Source organism: Pseudorca crassidens, chromosome 21, assembly GCF_039906515.1.
Source record: "Pseudorca crassidens isolate mPseCra1 chromosome 21, mPseCra1.hap1, whole genome shotgun sequence".
NCBI lineage: Eukaryota > Metazoa > Chordata > Mammalia > Artiodactyla > Delphinidae > Pseudorca > Pseudorca crassidens.
The window spans coordinates 6993544-7010304 of NC_090316.1; positions in this window are offsets into that span (position 1 = coordinate 6993544).

The window sequence follows — 16761 nt, forward strand, 5'->3', positions numbered from 1 at the left end:
ATATATTTTCATTCATAGGAAAGTCCAGAATAGGGAAATCTATAGAGGCAGAAAGTAGATTAATGGTTGCTCAGGGTAGGGGAGTCGGTGAGGTGGGAAGGAGAGTGCCTGATAAAAGATATGAGAGGTTTCGGGGAGGTGGTGAAAATGTTCTAAAATTCATTGTGGCGGTGGTTGCACAAACTCTGTGAATATACTAAAAGTCATTGAATTTACACATTATGTCAGTGAATTGTATGGTATGTGAATTATATTTCAATAACACTGCTCTATTTTTCTTTTCTTTTTTTTTTTTTTTTGCGATACGCGGGCCTCTCACTGTTGTGGCCTCTCCCGTTGCAGAGCACAGGCTCTGTATGCGCAGGCTCAGCGGCCATGGCTCACGGGCACAGCCGCTCCGCGGCATGGGGGATCTTCCCGGACCGGGGCACGAACCCGCGTCCCCTGCATCGGCAGGTGGACTCTCAACCACTGCGCCACCAGGGAAGCCCCACTACTCTATTTTAAAACCTTTGATTGTGTGTATAAATTACAGAAGAAGTCAGAACACCTTGAGTTAAAAATATAGCAAGAGGTCAGAGGAAGCAAATGTGATAAATTCAGTTTCTAATAATAACACACCCATTGAAAGAGAAGATATTGTTGTTACTATTTTTATTTGTTGCATTTCAGTAATATACCTAATTTGGACTTAGGTATGGTTTATCAGAGGATGAAAGAAAAAATCACTTTATGTTCCGACGACTAATTTTATCCTTTTACCCTTTTAACCCTTAAGTTCTGACAGTAAAATTGTTCTTGGTTATCTTCATCGATGGTGTGCATCATTAAGAGATGAATAATTAAAATATATAGATAATTCTTAAACTCATCTTTTTAAAGTTGCTTTAAATTTTTTTAAGGTGAAAATACTTTCATCGTCATCATCTTCTAAGGAGAGAGAAAACGGACACATATATTGAGACCGCAGTAAGCCGTAGGCTCTGAACCAACTGTGTTTATGCATATCATCAGATATACTCTTACAGCAATCCTTAACAATGTTAGAATTATCCCAATACCACAGAAGAACAAACTGATGCTTAGAAAGGGTACATTGCTTGCACAAAGGTGGACAGTAGCACTCAGTAGATTTGGATTTAATTCTAAGTCATGAAACTTAAAAAAATAGAATACAGAAATTGACTTGAGTTTCAACTATTTCTGTTTTCATCTACAGTGACTATATAGCCCGTCAGTATTCAGTATAAACTCGCCAGCCTAAGACTTGATGTCTTTGCTAATCTGGCCCTATTTCTAATTCTCTCTTAGGACTTTAATAATCATGTATTCTTCAGCTCATAATGATGTTTTCTTATTTTTATTCAACTAAAGTGTCGTTTTCACTTTAATTATTTCTATTTTTCCTTAGCGCAAGGTCCTAACCTGAATTAAAGTTGATGCTCTGACCTGTCTGAACATGTTTACTAAATGATGGGCAAAGCTGTCAAGGGATTATTTTCATGAATATTTGGGGCTGAAGAGAGGGAGAGACCTAGCAGGTGGATCTGAGACAATAGCTGTTTCTATTCCGGCCCCATGGACTGGTACTAAGTTCTACGAAGAGAGGTCTATAGACAGAAGCCTTCTTTTTCATATTCTTTTCCCTTATGGCTGAGCACAGGATATTGAATATAGTTCCCTGTGCTATACAGCAGGACCTTGTTGTTTATCTGGACCCACAGCTTGCATCTGCTAATCCCGAACTCCCACTCAACCTTCTCCCCACCCCCAGTCTGGGTCCTTCTGATTCAAATTCCTTGCAGAAGAAGCCACAAAGCATGCCGTCAGTCTTTGAATCATCAGGAGGCACCATGAACATAAACTTTTCTTGTGTCTGAGCTTCAAAGATTTGTATTATCATCAAAGAAGTTCAAGGAACAAAAATCTGTCCAGCATCTCTCTAAAGTGCATATTTCCCCAAGTAAACCCAGTGGCTATTAAGATTTGACTAGAGATTTTGTCAAGAGATTGGGACGAACCCAAAAAAGACAATGTGAGGAATTCCTGAATTCTTTCCATGTGTGTCTAGTGTCCATGTTAACCAGGGAGCAGCTTTGATCTAACAACCAGACAACCCAGGAAGTAATCTGAAATTCTTCTAAATATCTATACCATCCTCAGGGCAGAACACAAGGGCAGGTCTTTTATTTTGATTCACCTGAAAAAGAGCAGCCTGGGCTCTAGGCTGTATCGAGTTCTTTAGCTTCCAATTTGTGAGCCTCAGACAAGGCAGGAAGTAGCTAAAGATTAACAAGGTAAGCAAACTTGTTTGCTGTATAAACTAGGGGTAAGTTGGAGGCTAACTGCAGGAATGCTGAACCCTTAGGTTGGGCTGTGTGGTTTCCATAACAACTAATGACAGAACATGAGGCAAACAAGCGTGACTCATGTGAAATGTTTCTACTCAGTTCTTGGAGGCCAAATTTGGTCACTGGGGGACTTTGAAAGAATAGTCATCTCTCTTACTAATCACACGCAAAGGGCAAAGCACTCTTCCGTCACAGAGCAATCTCCATCAGCGACGGAGGGGCCATGTTCATTCGTCTGTGGAATCTGGGAGTCCCTACTATTCACACATGGCTGCCCCCTCCAAAGACCCCACTGCCAAGGGGGGGCCCCTGGATGCTACAGAGCATCAGACTGTTACTGCTTGATCATGTTGTACATGGTAACTGATTGGGGTCAGGACCACAGGGAATCGGACAGCAATTTTTAGGGTTGGGGTCAGCATTGCTGTGTGAGCCGACTTACTTCTACTGGATCGGGGTGGCAGTGATGTAAGGAAGAGAATGAGAGGATTTGTTCTAGATCTTCTTGAAAGACAGCCCGAGGCTCACAAACAACCAGTCTGCAAGTCACCTCCCTCCAGCCCTATCCTACACCTTCTCCATCACAAACAACCAGTCTGCAAGTCACCTCCCTCCAGCCCTATCCTACACCTTCTCCAAGTCATTACAGAGGAGGCTGCCCCTCTGCCTTCACACTCTGCTGTATCCCAAAGACTGTGCATAGCACCTCACTCTGACAGATTCTGTCCCCCTTCTGCAGGTCTGGCCACTTCCATGATTTCTATCTTCTCCGTGTCATTGATTAAGGCTCCCCTTAACGCTCATGGCCACCATTTTTCCCTTACTCTCGACATCCTTTCTTGCCCCTTATCCTATCTACTTTCCACACAGCAACAAGGCTGATTTCCTAAAACCATGGATCCACTTCACCATTCTTCTCTTTGTAACACTTCACTGACTTTGCATTGCTCTAAGAGTCAAGTCCAAATAGCATGAGCTCCAGACACCAGGCTGCCTACTCTTCCTCCAAGCCACCAAGCTACCTGTCTTGTCTCAAAACATTTGCCCATCCGGCCCTTCTGCCTTTTCCTCCCATTCTTCACCTGGCTGAGGCATCCTTTAGAGCTCACTTTGAAAGTCCCTTTCTCAGTAAGGACCAATACAGTAAGTCCCCTACATACGAACAAGTTCTGTTCCGAGGGTGCATTCGTAAGTCCAGTTTGTTCGTAAGTCCAGCAAAGTTAGCCTAGGCACCCAACTAACGCAATCGGCTCTAGTGCTGTACCGTAATAGGCTTATACTACTTTTCACACAAATAATACATAAAAAACAAACACACACAAAAACTAAAGAAAACATTTTTAATCTTCCAGTACAGTACCTTGAAAAGTACAGTAGTATAGTACAACAGCCGGCACACAGGGGCTGGCATCGAGTGGACAGGCAAGAAGAGTTACTGACTGGAGGAGGGAGAGCAGGTGGGAGATGGTAGAGCTGAAGGGTCGTCAGCAATAGGAGACGGAAGGCAAGCTGCCATTTCCCTCACGCCTGATATTGGTGGAACGCACGATCGCATCTTTGAAAGTCTGCAACTTGAAAGTTCGTATGTAGGGGACTTACTGTATAAACCAGGTGTTCTCTGACAATTTCCCGCAGGACACCCTGTACTTCAGGCCCACTACGATATTCTGAAACAATACATTTATTTACATTTGTGACTCATATTTTTTCTTGCAAACTCAACTTCAAGGTGACAGGAATCTATGTCGTGTCACTTTATTCCCACGCCTAACACAGCTACATTCATATTATTACTGTGTAGGAACTACACACATGTCAGTTAAAGTGAATTTGATTAATCTCATTTAAATGTCGCGGGGGAGGAGGAGGCAAGTGGTGTATTTATACTCCAAGGTACTGCTTCTCTTCAGGTAGAGATGACAAAAGTATACCACACAAAAGATGTGCCTCAACTCACAATATCTGGAACCCGTTGAATCGGTAGTCTATTCAGGGAAGGTCCGTGATGCAAGTTCTTTGTCATCTCATGCACAGGCGAAATCGCCACGCTCGTTCTGGCCAACCTTGGTCTTGAATCATTTCCTGTCAGCTCTGGAGACGCCTCGAGTGCAGAACCAGACTGGTTTGGGAAGGATCTGTGTCTTTGTCAGGGTGGTTTGGCTCCGGGATGTCAGTCCTGCACTGCCGAGAGAACCTCTGTGATCCAAGTGCGTTTCTCAGGGAAGCCCTGGGATTTGGAATTGGTGAGTCATCTCCAGACTGACTAAGACACTGTGCCACAGAGAGTTCCTCTGAAAAATATTTTGCACAAGGATAAACTGCCTCTTTTTTTCCCTGTAAAGCCATGGCAAAATTACAGGACAAATTCATTCAGGAGGAATTGAACCATAATAAAAGATGACAATTAAAGTATTTGGAACCTAAAAGGTTGATTGCTTCTGTTCCAGTGTCTTCACATTTAAATTAGGATGAAGGGGTTTGGAGCATGAGGCATACAAATTATTGGGCAAGGATTCATCACCTCATTAATTGAAGAACGAACCTCTGAAATAGGGGAAGTTTTCTCAATTATTTGAATAAGGAAAATGAAGCTGAGAAGTGAAATGACTTGCCCAAAGTCACAGGACCAGTGAGTGACAGAACCAGGATGGAAGCACAGAGAGAAGGCGCCGTCAGATCCTCTCCTACTCTAAGTGTTCTCAGGGGAATCCAGTTTCCATTTAACCAAAAACAGAACAGAACTAAAACAAAACAACACAGCTTATTTACTCATCCTATATAATCAAAATGTTGAGAAATAACGTGGAAATGTTTTCCTTTCTAAAACGTTAAGTTAGAATAATGAGTAAAGTGTGCTAGTCTGCTTATTGGATAATGGGTTTTAGTATAAGTCATTTGAAATGGACATTTTTATAACTCAAAAGCAGCCGAACGTTGGCAATTTCAGATTGCATTTGAATGGTCTGTCTCTCCTGACACCACAATATTTCATCTCTATTTTTAGCACTTAGCATATTGCCAATTACACAGCAGAAACCCAGTAAATGCTTATTGAAAGAATGAGTCAAGTTATATTATCTAAGATACAAATATCCCAGCATGTTACCTTTTTTTTTTTTTTTTGCAGTACACGGGCCTCTCACTGTTGTGGCCTCTCCCGTTGCGGAGCACAAGGCTCCGGACGCGCAGGCTCAGCGGCCATGGCTCACGGGCCCAGCCGCTCTGTGGCATGTGGGATCCTCCTGGCCCGGGGCATGAACCCGTGTCCCCTGCATCTGCAGGCGGACTCTCAACCACTGTGCCACCAGGGAAGCCCCATGTTACACTTTTTATACAAAGATATAGCATTTTAATAAAATAGAGGGTAGATTTCTAAAGGCACCTTGGTGCAGAGGGACGTAGGAGGGCTTTGGAGTCAGGAAGATAAGTCAGATTTTCCCACCGGGGTGACTATATGAGACCTTGGGCAGGTGACTTACCCACTCTGGTCCTGAGTTTTCTCATTTGTGAAACAGGAATGGCAGTAGATACCTGTATAGCCAGCTATGAGGATGAAATGGGCCACTCTTACCCAAGGTACTCAACAAATGTTATTCCAGACTCATACCCCTACTCTTAAATTACCATTTAAAAAGTGAAAGCATTATTTCATTCTTTTTCGTGGCTGAGTAATATTCCATTATATATATGTACCACATCTTCTTTATCCATTCCTCTGCTGATGGATGTTTAGGTTGCTTCCATGTCTTGGCTATTGTAAATAGTGCTACTATGAACGTTGGGGTGCATGTATCCTTTCAGATTATAATTTTCTCCAGATATATGCCCAGGAGTGGGATTGTGTTGGAGGGATAAATCAGGAGCTTGGGATGAACACACACACACTACTATATATAAGACAGATAAACAACAAGGACCTACTGTATAGCACAGGGAACTCTACCCAATATTCTGTGATGACCTACATGAGAAAAGAATCTAAGAAAGAATGAATATATATATATGTATAACTGCATCACATTGTTGTACACCTGAAACTAACACAACATTATAAATAAACTATACTCCAATAAAATTAAAATGTTAGAAAGTATGAAAGCAAAATATGACAATAATAAAATCTTACCATATAAAAATAATAGTTACCACCTAATTTTTTAGAAGAGAACATGGAGTCCTAAAATGTTTATTGTTTGTAACATTGGCTTCAGCTAAGCCATAGTGACAAAATACTTAAGGGTCAATGGAAAAGTTTGAGTTCTTAAAAAAATCATTATTTGAATGAAAATATGCATGGAAGCAATATTTCCCAAGTATCAATTATGTGAATACCTTAACATATAAATACAGCATAATAATGTGAACGAGTTGAAGAAAATAAGAATTCTAGTTGCAAGGATATATTGTATAGCACAGGAAATTATAGCATTTATCTTATAATAATCTTTAATGAAAACTTTTAATATAATATGTAAAAATACTGAATCACTATGCTGTACACCTGAAACTAATATAACATTGGAAATCAACTATCCTTCAATTTCAAAAAAAGAAAAAAGTTCTACTTGCTTTCCTTTGTGGGAGAAGTATCTTTGTAATAAGTTCTATTTTTATACTGCGAGATGGTAAACTTCCTGTGTCCTAAGTTCATTACCACTGCTCTGCCCTGTGAAGATGATAATGGTCAGCAAAACAGAGCTATTTTGGTACCAAGTAAGGCTGCAAATTCTTCCTCATCAGCAAAACTGAAGAAGAGACAAGGAAAAAGCATTTATGTTTGCGATTAAGTGGGTCCCTTGATATTTAACAGTAAAAAAACAAAGCCTTTTGTTGATCTAAAACAATTTTGTATTTTAGGGGAAAGATAGTTCACATGGAAAAATGTCTTAGATTTTGTTTTGCTGCTATGTATGAAGACACACTTAGTGAAAAAATGCATTACTTAATGTGTATTCACTACAGAGGAAGATTTTCAGATTATTTTTGGCCCTTCTTTTCTTGAGTGGAAATGCCCTGAATATTGTTTGTTTGTTTGTTTTTACTTTATTTCAGAAACATGAAGATCTTAACGGAGCTTTACTTATTTCATTTTCTAGGGATTGACATTGTGGTTATTCATGAAATTGAAATTTAATACCTTGTCTTTTCTTTTCTTTTTGTTTTTTAAGACATCACTTGACCACTTTATTGTTTAGGAATGCTAACACTGAAAGACGTAAAAAGGAAAGCATTACAATGATTTGAAGAAAAACCGTAAAGGCAACGTTTTCATTTTAGAAATTAATTTTTTAAATAGGGAATTTTTCTTCCCAATTTGTTTCATATTTTCAGAGCCTCTTCTAGGTGTCTGCCATTCTTAACCATTCCCTCAAACAGCAGTACACAATCTAAGGAATGTATGGAAGAGAGGAAAATATGCATCTCTGTTCTGTGTATGACAATGCAAATGTATAACTCACTCCATGACCCTTCATAACCTCACACCCAAATTAATTTCACATTCTGACTATCAAAAGACCCCTTAAACCAATACCTTGCCTTTTCATTCATTGAGCATTCAACAGATATTTATTGATTATTTACTACGTGCTAGGCCCAGGCCTAGACTCTGAGGACCCAGTGACCTACAAGAAAAAAAGTGTCTTAGAAGACATACAGATGTCCACCTTTCATATATGAAAAGATGCTCCACATCACTAACTACTAGAGAAATGTGAGTCAGAACTACAATGAAGCACCACCTCACACTGGTCAGAATGGCCATCATTAAAAAGGCTACAAACAATAGATGCTGGAGAGGGTGTGGAGAAAAGGGAACCCTCCTGCACTGTTGGGGGGAATGTAAATTGGTGCAGCCACTATGGAGAACAGTATGGAGGGTACTCAGAAAACTAAAAATAGAGTCTCCATTTGATCCTGCAATCCCACTCCTGGGCATATATCTGGAGAAAACTATAATTCGAAAAGATACGTGCACCCCAGTGTTCATTGCAGCATTATTTACAATAGCCAAGACACAGCATCAGCATAAATATCCAACAGCAGATGAAATGATAAAGAAGATGTGGTATATATGCACAATGGAATATAACTCAGCCATAAAAAAGAAGGAAATAGTGTCATTTGCAGCAACATGGGTGGATCTAGAGATAACCATACTAACTGAAGTAAGTCAGACAGAGAAAGACAAATATTATATATCACTTATATGTGGAATCTAAAAAAAATGATACAGATGAACTTACTTATAAGACAGAAATAGACTCATAGACATAGAAAATCAATTTATGGTTATCAAAGGGGATAGTGTGAAGGAGGGGAAGGTAGATTAGGAGTGTGGGATGGACATATACACACTACTGTATATAAAATAGATAAACAACAAGGACCTATTGTATAGCACAGGGAACTCTACTCAATATCTTGTAATAACCTATAATGGAAAAGAATCTGAAAAAGAATATGTATATGTGTGTGTATGTGTGTATAACTGAATCACTTTGCTGTACACTTCAAACTAATACAACACTGTAAATTAACTATACTTCAGTTTTTTAAAAAGTGCCTTGCCTTCATTAAGCTTATATGCTGGGTGACTGCTCCCACCCTGATAACTATAATCTATGTTTTATTCATGGTGACACAGTACTAAAATGACCTGGTTCCTGTATGTATTCCGATCTGGTCTACCTACATTGAGTAGGGTATACACACAAACACACACACACGTTTAGTTCATACACAACATAAAATTTAAGTTCAATTCAAATTCAACTGAGCAAATATTTATGAAGGCCCAATTCTGTAACATATACCATCGTGGAGTTTGGGTGCATTAGATCAAGTCTGGATAAATTAGACCAAGTCCTTCCCTTAAGGAGCTAACAACTGGGGGGAAACGGGGGGGGAAAGACTTGGCGAGAAATACCTGCCAGGGAGTGTAGGAAAAAAAACCAAACAAACACTGGCGCATAGCCCTAGATTTTAGGAGCTACCTGCATAGGGCAGACATTTGACTTAACCCGTAAAAACATAGAGGATTTGGGCTTCCCTGGTGGCGCAGTGGTTGAGAGTCCGCCTGCCGATGCAGGGGACACGGGTTCGTGCCCCGGTCCAGGAAGATCCCACATGCCACGGAGTGGCTGGACCCATGAGCCATAGCCGCTGAGCCTGCGCGTCCGGAGCCTGTGCTCCGCAACGGGAGAGGCCACAGCAGTGAGAGGCCCGCGTACTGCAAAAAAAAAAAAAAAAAAAAAACATAGAGGATTTGAATAAATGGAGGAAAATGTTTTCAGAGAGGCCACGGAAATCTTTCTACTCTGAGTGGGGTCCACAGACGAGCAGCATTGGTGTCATCCGGAAGCTTTAGATAAATCAGAATCTCAGGCCTCCTGCATTTTAACAAGATTCCCAGGTAAGTTGTGGACCTGTTTGAAGACAGTAACCTGGACCATTGAGGCTGGAGCCAGGAGTGTGTGAATGGCAGACGGTTGGACAAAGAATGAGAAAAGCTTGCAGTGGAATGAGGGCAGTACCTCAATCAACCTGGGACATGAGCGAATTCTAGTCAATTCCTATTTCCCAGGCAGGATTAACCCACTTTCTTTTCTGAGTTATTGCTATGGTATGTATTTTTTGTGTGTGTGTGTCCTACTTACTGCCCTATGTTATCTGCATTTGTGTTCGCCCTCCTCCTCTCCTCCCCCAATTCCACCACTAATATTTAAAGCAGAAACCTATCCATCTCGGCATCTCCTGAAACAAATATTTAAGAAATGATTGGACTGAACTATCTAAGTTGTAGTTATGCGAGCATTAAGAATGAGGCACTGGCTTAGTTCTAAATTACTTAGAGTTCAGTACTGTAGCTGGACAAAGTTGTCAATCGCCTGTTTGTTTATTTATTCAATAATTATTTACTGAATGCTAGGCATTTTCTACCTTCCCTTTCTGGGGCCTGGACATTTTTCACTTCCCTCTGCCTCTCAGCATCCCAGGTCCCTAAGTCTAACTTACTGCTCAGAACAAAGCATGTCATTACTGATTGCATCATCAGCAACAAACTCTGCACCTTCTCAGTAGAAAATAAGGTTTCTGCTTCCAATGACAAATAAAAGGTTACCAGCTATTAATTGCAGGACATGCCAACGCCCTGGGGCATGGAGACAATGGCTAGCTGTACTTAGTCTGAGTTAGAGGCTCACAAAAAGCTTCCTAAGAAATGAGATCTGATTCCAGAGGCGGAAGGCGAGCATTTCCATAAGCAGTGATAAGGGTGAGGACATTCCAGGAAGACAGAATGAATGCAAGAGTAGCAAGAAAAATGCTTTATAACAAGTTGCTGGTAGTAATTAATCTGGCCAATAATAGGTGCTGAATACATATCTTTTATTGAGTCCCTGTTAAGGGAATGAGGTAGATACGTTAAGAGACATAGAATCGTAAATTATTTTGTATGTCAGGCTAAGGAGATGGGCTTGCTGCTGAAAGCAGTGGGTAGACTCTGAATGTTTTGAGCAGGGAAGTTGTGTGCGGAGAGCGGCGTTTCAGAAAGCCAAGTCTAGCTATGGTGTAAAGGACACCTTTAGGGGCAAGAGCTCAAGGTAATGAACCCCATCAATAACAGCAATGCTCTAATAGATGGTGACAGAGGCCCAGGTAAGGGTGACTGTGGCACTGGGGGAAAATGACTGATTACAGAGGAATAGCACAGAGGAATAAGCCCATGCATCTCCAAGTCCCGTGGATGGCTCCTCTCAGATTATCTCTAAAATCTAATTACTTCTCTCCACCCTGCCTCTTATGTACTCTACTCTGAACAATGACAGTAGTCACCTAAAAGATGTGTAGCGTTTCATGCTACTGCTACCCACTGGCTCTTTCCACAGAACGCTGCCAGACTGACCTTTTGAGACCGCAAACCAGAATAGCGCCACTCTGCAGCGTGAAATTGGTCAGTGTCTCTATTTCCGATGTAACACACAGCGCAGACTCTGTAACCTGGTCTCCAGTGACTCAGCCCTGCCTCCGTCTCTAGCACATGCTGTTCCGTCCCCTAATCTTTGGCTTCCAGCAACGTCAACTTGTTCTCATTTTCTCAGACAAGCTATGCTTTCCCCAACAGAATCTTGCTATAAATTAGTCACATTATTTGAAACTCTCTCTTCTCCATCCTTTGTCAAAATGGCTTCTACTCCTGTACATCGTGGCTTGTATTACAAGTGAGTTTAGACCTGTTAAAATCAGCAATATTTTGAAAGTCCCTAAAAATCATTAGGAAATCAAATGAGGCTCACTTTTCAAGGAAGGGGAATATGCTTCCGTTTTGTAAAAAAAAAAAAAATCATACCTCATTTTAAACTTCTTTTTTTATTGTAGTAAAATCTACATAATATAAAATTTACCATTTTCACATTTTTAAGAGCACAGTTCAGTCTCATCAAGTATAGTCACTTCAGCGAACAACCATCCTCACCGTCCGTCTCCAAAGCTTTTGCATCTTTCCAAAATGAAACTCTGTACCCATACTTGTTACTTAGAAAATACATATAGTAGCCATCTTAATAGGTGTGACGTTCACACTACATTTGGTAACCCAGCTCTAAATTCAGGATTAGAATGGCCATGATCTCCTTTAGTCCCAGTCCCTTATTATCAAGGAGGCTGAAACCCAGCAGTTAAGTGACTCTCCCCATGGCGCCCATCAGAATGGGTGTAGAACCAGGTCTCCTGATTCTGTGTTTCATGGAGGCTCTTGGACACTGGATACAAGAGTGGGGAATAAAAACTGTTAAGCTTCTGAGTAAGGAACACATCAGGGCTGAAATCAAATCACATGTGAGATCGAGGCAGCATTCTTACATTGTACTTCCCTACATTCTTATAAGGTTAGAGCCGCATTGGAAAAGTTGATGAACCCCCCTTCAGAGCCTTCGTTTCCTCCTCTATAAAATGGGGATACTAAAACCTGCCTTACAAAAATACTGAAAAAATGACATGAAACTAGTCAGCATCCAGTATAGTGCCTGACACTGTGTAGTCACTGAAAAATATTCATTTTCCCTCCATCAGCTAATACGTAGCCTAGGAGTGGGCACGTGTTAGACGCTCAACCAAGGCTTTTGCTTGTTTGACTTGCTTTCACAAGCAACAGGGTCTCAAGCTGCCTTCGGCTTAGTTTTATTCTGGTCATTTCTTTCCAGTTTCGGGTGGGTTCTAACAAAAGGTCAGAGGAACCGCAGAAGCAGATGGCCTTCCGGAAGCGCGTGCCAAAGGGATTGGCTGTGTGTCTTAGGGGTGACGTCTCCACCCATCACGCAGCTCCGAGGCTCAAGGGCAGATCCCCAACATTGTGTGTGTCTCTTCCTGCGCCCTCCCGGGTGCAGACTTCAAGTCTGACAAGGAAAATGTGCTGTGATCATCACACGGGGAGTGAACAGCTGCTCCAAGGTGGAGACTATTGTCAAGGCCCTCCTGGTAACAAAAAGAGGAAAGGGCCTATCAAAGCATTTCCTGCCGGCGGGAGCCGTGTGCTTCCATTAATTCTTTGCCCTCAGTAAGTCTGTCTTCCTCTGGCTAATGTCTCTCAATGTCCACTGTCCCAGAGAACAGAACAGACATTTATAGCAGTTAATTTTACACCCTTTCTAAACAGTGGGGTTTTTCAGGAGAGGAACTAGCTCAGATGTTCAGTGACATGTGCTTACATATTTCATAAGGAGTAAAAGAGTATGGTTAAAGCAGTCAGGGTTTTTCAAAATTCTGCTTACCCCCATCACCTGCTTTGGCACTGCCGTGGGTCCATGGGGATGGTTGTAAAGTCTCTGCCCTTCCTGCCCCATGAAGGAATTACAGAAAAACAATAATGCATGTTCTCTGAGCATGACATTGGTAAAACTCACCCCTATGGAGGGAACTAGCTAGCCATGGGAGTCAGTAAAAAAATGTATTTCTAAATGAATGAATGAGTTCTGTGAACCAGAGTTCTAAATGAACGTCTGAGTTTTGTGAACTGAATTAACGAGCCATGGGAATAGGTAAAAAAGCATTTTTAAATAAGTGACTGAGTTTTGTGAACTAGTCTGGATTGGATCGCAGGGAAATGAGCCCACAGGGTGACTACCAGTAATAAGTGTAGTTTCTTATAATGGGTTACAAAGAAGGTGTGGGGTGGGCATGGCGAGGACAAATAGGAGAGACAGAAAAGCAGAATTTGACAAATGCTTATCTAGCGCTTTTATGGTGAGAACCCCTAAGAGCTAATATTGCAAAAAGTAGTGAAGGGTAATCCACTCCGGTGGCTGCTCTGGTCAATAGCCTTGCCAATCACCAGCATGTGAATGAGGTCATCCCACACCATCCAGCCACCAGCTGACCGCAGACACATGAGAGAACCCAGGCTAGGAGAACCCCTAAGCTGCCCCACAGAATCCTGAGCTGAATAGAGCTGTTGTCATTTTGAGACACTAAGTATTGGGAGGTTTGTTACACAGCAAAGGTCAGTGTTGCAGTGATCAGTAGAGAAGAGCTCTGTGCTATGAGGCTAGTTCTTCAGACCTTATCAAAGCCAAGCTGACATTTGCCCTCCAGACACTGCCTCTCCCTTTGCTTTCATCTATACATTGTCCTCCTTCTGGCAGTTCAATTTCTCCCATAAATGATAAATGAGTGATTTTGTTCACCATGCAGACTGTGATTTTGATTAGGGTGAGCGAGTCTTTCTGTCTTTTGAGCCTGGTGCCCACAATACTGAGTTTCTGGTCTTCCTTAGCTGAGAAGCAGAGTTCTGAGCTGTAATGCAACCAGCATGTCTCTGTCCTGCCCAAGCAACCAGCTCTGTCCCATTTGCTTGAATGTTTACAAACCTCCCTAACGGCAACACTGAGTTTTTAAAGTTGAAAAACAAATCCATTGTTTACATCAGCTTCAAAATAATAAGAAAAAGCTATAAAAGAGTAAAGGTTCACTGAAATCAGTGTGAAAGCTGATTAGGGGGTTAGAGGATCGGGTCTTGACATCTTTCAAGGATGATAGAGAATCATGTGCCTTTTGACCCCATGAGAAGGGTGAGGATGTTGACATCTTCAACATCCAAATGCGTGTAGAATGAAAAGGTAATACCAGTTCCCGCCTACGTAGTGTGACTTCAATGAACTTAAAGTCACAAACCAGACCCTCGGATTGTTATTTGAATCCAAACTTACTTGGCCGACTTACTTTAGTCAAGTGATGTCATTAGACGATTACTCAGCATCACACTGATGTAATCTTAATTGCTGGTATGATGATACATTTAGGTTTTTTCTCCCCCCAATTTCCCAACTGAAATCAGACAATAGCCCGTGGCTTTCAGTTTCTAAAAACACACTGCAAGGCTTTATTCCACAAAGGTCCCCATGCTTCTCAATTACAGACTAGAAAACTCTCTAAATCTGTGCCATTCATTCTGAAATTCTTGCCACATGTGGTACGAGGTATAGCATTACTTTGGGGCTCAGCACAGCCTTTTCTCAGTGTCTATCACTTGGAGTTTTTAAACCTTGTCTGTCTCATTCCCTCCCTTCTTCACACTCACCCAAATAAGATGCCAATGTCCTGGCAGTGACTCTTGGTACATGCCTGAAGCTGGAAGGAGATATGGGAAAACAATACTTTTCAGTCTTAGGTCCATAACCAGAGGCGCAAAAATTATGTCGAGAACAACAGAATTAGGTGCCATCAGCAAACTCAGTTCACAGATGTTCAGAGAACGTGTGCATTTCCACTGAACATTTTGAAACCTTTCATGTGTGAGGAAAAGCAACAAAAGTGCTTAGTGGCAGAAACACCTTCCCCACGCGACTCTTTCAACACAACTGTGACCCGGGCCACAGCTCAGTTACTCAACCCCAGTGGGCCCCTGCCAACTGAGCCCCCCCTTTGAGATGCGGAGGAGACGAAAAGGATGCCAAGGAGTGTGTGTTGATTTCAGAGATTAGTCAGTTGATACATCAAATACCATATGTTTATTTGATGTGTGTATGTTCATATGAACACACACTTATTAAGTACCTCCCCTGTGTTAGGCTCCGCTGGAAGCTTTGTACTGTTCAACCACAAGCACAGCACATCTGTCACCAAGGATCTTACCCTTATAGGTACTTAACACCCAACCATTTAGTTTATGCTTATGATAGTCAAAAGAATAAGTATGTTACGAGCCAAATTTGGTCCCAACTTAATTTGTTAAAGTCCTAACCCCCAGTGCCTCGGAATGTGACTGTGTTTGGAGATAGGACCTGCAAAGAGGTAACTGAGGGATACAAAGTTATATGGGTGGGGCCCTAATCCAATCTGACTGGTGACCTTTTAAGAAAAGGAGATTAAGACACAGAGAAGAGAGACACTGAAGACACAGAGAAAAGATGACAAGGAGAGAAGCCTCAGAGGAAACCAGCCCTGCTGACAGCTTGATCTTCAACTTCTAGCCTCTAGAACCATGAGGAGATCACTTGTTTAAGCCACCCGACCTGTGATACTTTGTTATGACAGTCTTAACAAACTAAAACAGGAGGTATTATTATCCTTATTCTATAATGATAAAGGAAGGCTGAGAGAGATTAAATAATTTACTCAGAATTTAAACATGGTACTAAACTGCTGAGGACAGATTAGAATCCAGTTCTTACACCCAAGACACACTTTGTTTATCTTCCCGCTGTCCACCACATGGAACATCTGACTGTCCACTTTTTAACAGCCAAGACCAGTGCTGAGAAAATCGGGGGTGGTTGTTTTTCTTCAGCTCACCCCCACATTCTGTGTCCTCCTTTACCAATTTTAGATGCCCCCTTATCCCTAGTTTCCAGCTTCCTGCTCAGCTGCCCATTCTCCCCTTAAAATGAAAACCACATTTTCTCAGTGAAGGATACTTGTTTTTAGGAAGAAAGTGTTTTGTTACCTGTTAGTACGCTAAATTATATAAGCGATTGTCAGTGATTAGTGCCAAACCTTCCTTTTTATTTATTTTTTTAAAGTTTTTATTGGAGTATAGCTGCTTTACAATGTTGTGTCAGTTTCTACTGTACAGCAAAGTGAATCAGCCATATGTACACATACATCCCCTCTTTTTTGGATTTCCTTCCCATTTAGGTCACCACAGAGCATTGAGTAGAGTCCCCTGTGCTGTGCAGTAGGTTCTCATTAGTTATTAAACCTTCCTTTTTAAAAGGCTAACTTTAGGGAATTCCCTGGTGGTCCAGTGGTTAAGGACTTGGCACTTTCACTGCCATGGCCCAGGTTGAATCCCTGGTCGGGGAACAGAGATCCCACAAGCTGCGAGGTGAGGCCAGAAAAAAAAGAAAAAAAAAAAAAAGAGTAACTTTAAAAGAATAACTTGTCTGGATTAAGAAATGAAGTCTCCAGGACAGCA